We start from the raw sequence: 7,480 nt of genomic DNA on the forward strand, positions 1-7,480 counted from the left end.
TGTTGCTGTTGTTGTGAGAACAAGCATTTCAATATGCATTTGAAAACAACTTAAAGAACTTAGCTATTTTTCATTCTGTCTCTGTCAGTTATTTCTTTATTTATTTTTATTTTTCCTGAAAAGTGGTAAGTGTTAATAAAATCCAGTTGGTATCCTTCAAAATTTCTGTAATACAGTTGTTAAGTCCTACCTTTTGAGAGCAAGATGCTGTTAATTCAGCCTGTTTTGATTTCATCCTATTGAAATAGAAAGAAAAAAATGTGTATAATATTAATGTGAGAAATTTTATGATAGCAGTTGACAGCTATATCAAGAAATTGGTCTGGGAAGGGAAGGGTGAATGGCCCTGCCATTTAATAAAAAAAATATATATACATGTAAATATATAAAACCTATACGCTCATGATGAAGTAAAAGACAAGATGGTTTTACTGTATGAAGACATACAGTAAAGCTGAAGGGGTCAGCTTTTTCATATGTGAAATGGAAATAATCTTATTTGTAAAGGCATTAAAGCTTAATTTTGTGTTTGAAATGTGTCTTGCATTATACTGATCAAGGCACTGGGGAGTACTGTACACACATAGTCTGCTGCTCTAAGTGTTAGATTATACACCTATTACATTTAGTCATGGCTGCCTAATGGAGAAAAGTGTTTGAAAAATGACAGAGGGTTGAGCTAAATTTTCATGCACACAGTAGTCCCTAGTTGACCAGACATAACTCTATCATGCAAAACACATAATGGATCATCCTGTCACCAACCCAAAACAACTCAGAGATGTTATTATTTTTCTCATGATGAGAAAATACTCGACATTACAGAAACAACAATTTAGATTTGTCTGATTTTGTATAAAGTCAAACCAATTTGGTCAATGGTCTTTTCAGATTTTCTGATTCTACAACGGAATAAAAACAATTTAGAGAAAGGACCATAACAGAACAAGCGTATGCAGAAAATGAATTTGTGTGAGAAAAGACATTTATTTTAAACTTAATTTTTTAGATTCAGATTGAGCTAAATATCGGCTAAGACAGCTACCAAGAAGAGTTAAAGCTGAAGCATTCATAGGGCTATATCTCCAAGTACTTCAAAAGCTGTTTATCAATCCACTGTCAGTAGAAACAGTGAAATTGAACCAGGTTTCACATATGTTCATGCTACAGTTGATTTCGCAGAGACTGTCTTTGTTATCTAGTAAAGGCTGAGTTTAAAACATGTAGGAAATTCACTCATAAATGTATTTTTCTCTAAATAACTGAATATCTTCTGATATAACAAACTGAATAACAAACACCTATAGTGCCGATTCTGCTTTAAATTGGTTGGTTGGTGGATCAGATACACAGATGTATGGACAGACTTGTTACCTAATACTAAATTCTTTAAGAAACCAGGATATCCATCTTTAATGAGTTTTCAGGCAGGAATGTCTGTAACTTCTCTAATCATCTTATTCTCATATTTCATTACACCTGTCCATCATGTGCAGCTGAACTTTCCTTTCTGGAATTTAAAATTTTTGTTTCCTATCCTGTCAGGACTGAGATCAGATTATTACACTCTTCTTTCCAGCAATGTTTTATGCAGAAAAAGATTGTCATATCTTCCGTATATTATTTTTCAGACTTAAGAACTCTGCTTTGTTCAGGAACCTTCTTATAGAACACGTTCAGAGGTAACATAGGACACATAACCCTCACTTCCTCTGGTCTCTCTCTCAGGCTTCATTTTCCTTGGATTGGAGTCTTCATGATGGGACGCAGGTAGACCTCTCTGCTTCTCTCTCCTTCAGAGATGAAGAATACTTTCCTTTCTTTGTGGCCATACATCCAAGAAGTACCTTAGTTCCCATCATAAGGCACCATATTTATCCCTACTCAAGACTGTTGTTTCTGTTTAGACAATGTAAGTATAATTTATATATGATAAGATCATTTGGAATTTCTTTTAAATCTCTTTATTGTCCTTGTCCTCTCAACTATGCCTGTCACTGTTTAAAGAGCAGTGGCCTTATTAATATGCTTTAACTTTTGGTTAGCTCTGAAGTGGTCAGGCAGCTGGACTAGATTTTTGAAACCTATTCTATTCTATTCTATTCTATTCTATTCTATTCTATTCTATTCTATTCTATTCTATTCTATTCTATTCTATTCTATTCTATTCTATTCTATTCTATTCTATTCCATTCCATTCCATTCCATTCCATTCCATTCCATTCCATTCCATTCCATTCCATTCTTGATGATGACATAAAATTTAATAAATATAAATCAGCTTGTTAGTGAAAATACTGAATTATCATGGGTAAGTCTCAAAATGATTCTGTTACTGAATCAATGCTTTTCTTCCTTCTGTTTTAGGAAGAGGTAAATGTATTTTCATTATACAAAAACTAGGAAAAAAAAAAAAAAAAGAAAAATTTTCCTCTATTTTTTTTCTTTCAATTAAAAAAAAAATCATAAATGTTTATATATATTTTTTTCTGTCATATGAATCTTCTTTGTTCTGAGTACAACAATTCATTAATAATCAACTATTAATCATCATTAATTCATTAATCATCAACTATTCATTAATAATATTCTGGACATCTTTAGCACTATTGTTGCCATTACTTTTGTGTTCATACAGCTGTGCTACAAAAGAAGAGTGATTTTGCATAATCTGTGTTTTGTAGTGTACTTTTGAATTGATCAATGGCATGCCTACTTTGGATCTCACTGCCCTTTCTCTCACAGTGGAATAGGTAAAATTGACAAATGGGAGTCTTGATAGATCTTTCCTTGTACTACTGAAATTTTCTGCAGTTGTAAATTTTTTTATGTTCTGTCTCAATAACTGCAAAAGCTTCATAAAAAGACAGAATCAGGAGATGTATTTTTACATCATTCAGTTATGATGTCTCTTACTAAAACACAGAACAGTTGTGATAGGGCATTTACTTGTCACTGACCTTGGAACTTACAGTCTAGTTGGCAAAATGAACAAACACAAAAGAAAGCAGCAGATTTCCCCAAAGGTCCATCATATACTCTACTATTTTCGATATAACCAGATATTAAAATATGAACGAATATGGCTTCTCTATGATTGCTTACCTACTGCAATGAACTACAATTGACATAAGCCTTAAAGCTGCAGCTGATTCAAACTAATGCGGTTCCATGATAAAAAAAAAAAAAAGCCTGATAAAATTTTAGTACATGACATACTTGTAGTATTATTAAGAAACAAACATTTAGGTAGCTGTTATCTTAAAAGGTTTATTTTACTTTATAATATGGATAAACATATAATTACTGTGTGAATTCAGCAGTAAGCAATCAAATACTATCTTCAGATTAATGGATGATTATACATTTCAGGTGGTTAAATATTTTAAAACTCTAATGCCCAGGTAATTACACCTTTTAATATTATGACAACAGTGTAATTACCTTTGGTGATAGACACAGAGCAACAGATTAACTATTGAGAGCTGCGTGTGACACGGCTCAAGGAGTATTAGCACCTTCTGGTGAAGTAGTTTCAAGCCATGAGATGACAGCAGCTGCATGTGTTACAGATCAGCTGCTCTGTTTAACATTGGTATTGTATCCATCCACAATTTATTAATTTCATGTTGTAAGTGTATATGCACACACACATACACATATACTCATACATGTGTATTTTTCTATTCCTTGTCAAATGATGCAAAAAGTCATCCCATAAACATAGTTTGCAAGACATACCCTAAAGACAGTTTTGCTTTTAGTGTAACCACCAAATATTGCTGTTTAATTTTAAAAGTGATACTTGTTCCATTTTGACTGTGCTGCACATTTGTTTTGACAGTTTTCTAACAGATAAGGATACTATCTCGGACGCATGATATTCTTCCCAGTTTGAGTTGCATATATAATGCACTTGTTTTGGTTCAGGCTTTCATTTGTCTTTGAAAAGCTTTTTTTTTTTTTTTTTTTTTGTATTCTTTGTTGCTTGTCTTGCAGGCACATTTCTTTATATTGTGATCTTTACATTACTGTCAGTCCCTCCTCATTTTATTTGAGATTGTTAACTATTTTTCTTTCCAAGACACGGAAAATATGGAGCAGTTCCAATCCTTTTTCATTAGATATGCTGTGGGACACATGGTGGATGGCTTTCATCTAGTTCTTTGTCTGCTTTCATTTTTACTGTTCTGCTTCGCAGATAAACCGTAATTATAATAATTTCAGAATAAGAATCTGAAAATCAATATCTGGCTGAACACAGGTCTACTAGGTATCTGGGTAAGTCAAGCATATACATTTTTTCAAAATCTGTTAGTTCAAGTGAGATGTCTTTCCCCAGTGTAGTGGGTTTACATGGCAAGGTTTTAGTAGCAGGGGGCCATAGGGGTGGTTTCTGTGAGAAGGATCTAGAAGCTGCCCCATGTTTGGGAAGGACCCCACTGCTGACCAGAGCCGAGCCAATAAGCGATGTTGTTTTGCGCCTCTGTGAGAGCATATTTAAGACAGGGAAAAAAACGCTGCACCACACAGCAGCTGGGAGAGTGAGAGGAGTGAGGAACAGCCTTGCAGGTGCCAAGGTCAGTGTAGAAGGAGGGGGAGAGGTGCTCCAGGCGCCGGAGCAGAAGTCCCCTGCGGCCTGTGGTGAGGACCATGGTGAAGCAGGATGTCCCCCTGCAGCCCATGGAGTACCACGGTGGAGCAGGGTTCCATGCTGCAGCCCGTGGAGGAGACCACGGTGGAGCAGGTGGCCCTGCACCGATGGAGGCTGCCGCCTGTGGAAGACCCCTGCCAGAGCAGATTCCAGGCCGGACCTGTAGCCCGTGGAGAGGAGCCCACGCAGGAGCAGGTGACCTGGCAGGAGCTGCTGCTGGTAGGGGACCCAGATTGGAGCAGTTTTCTCCTGAGGGATGGACCCTGTGGTACGGACTCGTACCTGGAGCAGTTCTGGAAGAGCTGCTGCCTGTGGGAAGCCCACGCCGGATCAGTTCACCAAGGACTGCATTCCATGGGAGGGACCCAACAGCACAGGGGACGAGAGTGACCGAGAAGGAGCGGCAGAGAAGAAGTGCTGTAGACTGACCATAACCCCCAATTCCCCTGTTCCCCTGCGCTGCCCGGGGGGAGGAGGTAGAAGAGGGTGGATGGGGGGGGAAGGTGCTTTTGGTTTCTTTCCTTTGTTTCTCACTTCTCTAGCTTGTTAGTAATAAGCAATAAATCTTACTATCTCCCTATGCTGAGTCTGTTTATCTCGTTACAATAATTACTGCGTGATCTTCTTGTCCTTATCTCAACCTTTGAATCCTTTTCATCGTATTTTCTCCCCGTTCCTCTTTGAAGAGGGGGAGTTAGATAGCGGCTGTGGTGGAACTCAGCTGCTCACTCGAGCGGAACCACCACACCCAGTCACCTGTTAATTCCTCTTAGAAGAGCCACAGATAACAAAAAATGTTGTGTGCATCCATGCCACATATTGAAGTTTGGTTCTAGGTTCATTTAACTAAGATTTTTTTTAAAGGCATGCTATTGTTTATTGCACTGCTAAAAACTTTTGCCCAATATATTTATTCCTATTGTTTTCTCCAGCTATTCAGTAGAAATACAATTTTAAATTGAGTTTAAAATAATCTGATGAGTTTTGCTTTCCGTGAAAAGCAAATTTTTTTTCAATTGACTTAGTCTCATTTTCTTCATCTGAGCTCAGAAGTGGAAGTTTAAGAATGTTTTGTTTTGTTAAATTCTCTGTCTGTCCTTTATTATTATTTGTTTTTATATTTATTTATTTTTATTTCCAGGCAGCTGGTTTTCACAGTGCTTTTGTTCCCTTGAAATTTTTTTTTTCTGTGTTCTTTACTCAACTTGCTTTTAGCAAGAAATTTTTCAATGGTCAAAGCTTTCTACTCATTTTAAAGTCTTCCTTCCTGCCTCTCCCTACTCCGTGTCACTGAAGTTACTGATAGTTCTTTGATCTGTTGTGCACAAGCTAGACATAACAGTTCCAGTATCTGTCAGACACTTCACAGCTTTTTCTGAGTGAGCAAAAATTTTGAGTGTCCAGCTATATGGTTTTGTAGACTGTCTACAAGCCATTCCTCAGATATCTGACAAGACTTCCAAACTCACTTTAACTTCTTTCTTGGTTCTCTTTATAATCTCTCAGAGATGGTTTCATATACTTTTTTGGTTTCTAATTTTTGTGGATATTTTATCAATTTTTGGAGAGATTTAATTTTGTGAACATTCTTTTATAAGCACAGTAGCAGCTTCACAGTATCTTTCACATGAACACTCTTCATCTAACTAGCTGAAAACATGCACAAATTTACAGACTGATCTTCCACAAACAAGGAATAAATTGCTGAAAGAGGTTTTGTATTACTTTTTAATGTTAAATTAAAAGCACAGATCACTGAACAGAAAAGGTCTCAAACAAAATGTATGTAATGTCTCTTCCAGAATGTAGGCAGACATCTTTTCATGTTTAAACTCATTCACTCATAATCTCAAAAACAATTTGCTGGCATTTCAATGTAAGGTTTACTGATACTGATTTCTTTTATATATATATATTCTTTTATTTATATATTATATATATATATATATATATATATATATTTATATATTCTTTTATATCTTTTACCCAAATCTATTTGGGGAATAGATTTGTATTATGTAACTATTTAAACACCAGAGAATGAATTGCCATGGAGACTCCTTAGTTGAATGTATCTTTTTTTAGCAGAAACTTAATATGGGAAATTTTAAAAAGTAAAAATGTAATAAAAAAGTGATCTACTTTTTATTTTGAATGTCATCATGAACGTTTCATGTTAACCTTCAAGTGTTTCACATTTTAAATTTACGTAACAGTTATTGTTTTTTACCTTTGACTTCTACAGTAATATTAACTGAACCATTTTTTCATTTAAGGTATTTCATAAAAATAGCACCTGACAATTTAATATGTTTACTTATTGCATGGGTATATGTACACTAGAAAGGCACTCTCCCAGCTGCTGTTGTGCAGCATTTTTTTTTCCCTTTCTTATGATCTCACAAAGGCGCAAACAACATCACTTACTGTTTTGGCTCTGGCCAGCAGTGGCTCCATTTGGAACCAGTTGAAACTGACCCTTATCTAACATTGGGCAGCTTCTGGACTCTTCTCACAGAAGCCATCCCTGCAGACCCCCTGGCTAACAAAACCTTGCCACGTAAACCCAATAAGCATATAACTCAACAAAAGGACAGACATGCATTACATAAAATATATTTCAAATTCAAATATTCGTCCACAAAAGAGATCGAAAACATGAGAGGTTGGCATTACTGTGGCATTCAGATATTCATTGACAGATTTTGTTCTGATTTAGTCTATATGATTCACATTATCAATTAAAATGTTTTAGGCACAGGTGACCTATCAGAAATGTCAGAAAATGAGAGACTGAAAAGGGATATAGAGAGGGTATTAAAAGAA

The sequence above is a fragment of the Anas acuta genome, chromosome 2 (genome assembly GCF_963932015.1).
Source record: "Anas acuta chromosome 2, bAnaAcu1.1, whole genome shotgun sequence".
In the NCBI taxonomy this organism is placed as follows: Eukaryota; Metazoa; Chordata; class Aves; order Anseriformes; family Anatidae; genus Anas; species Anas acuta.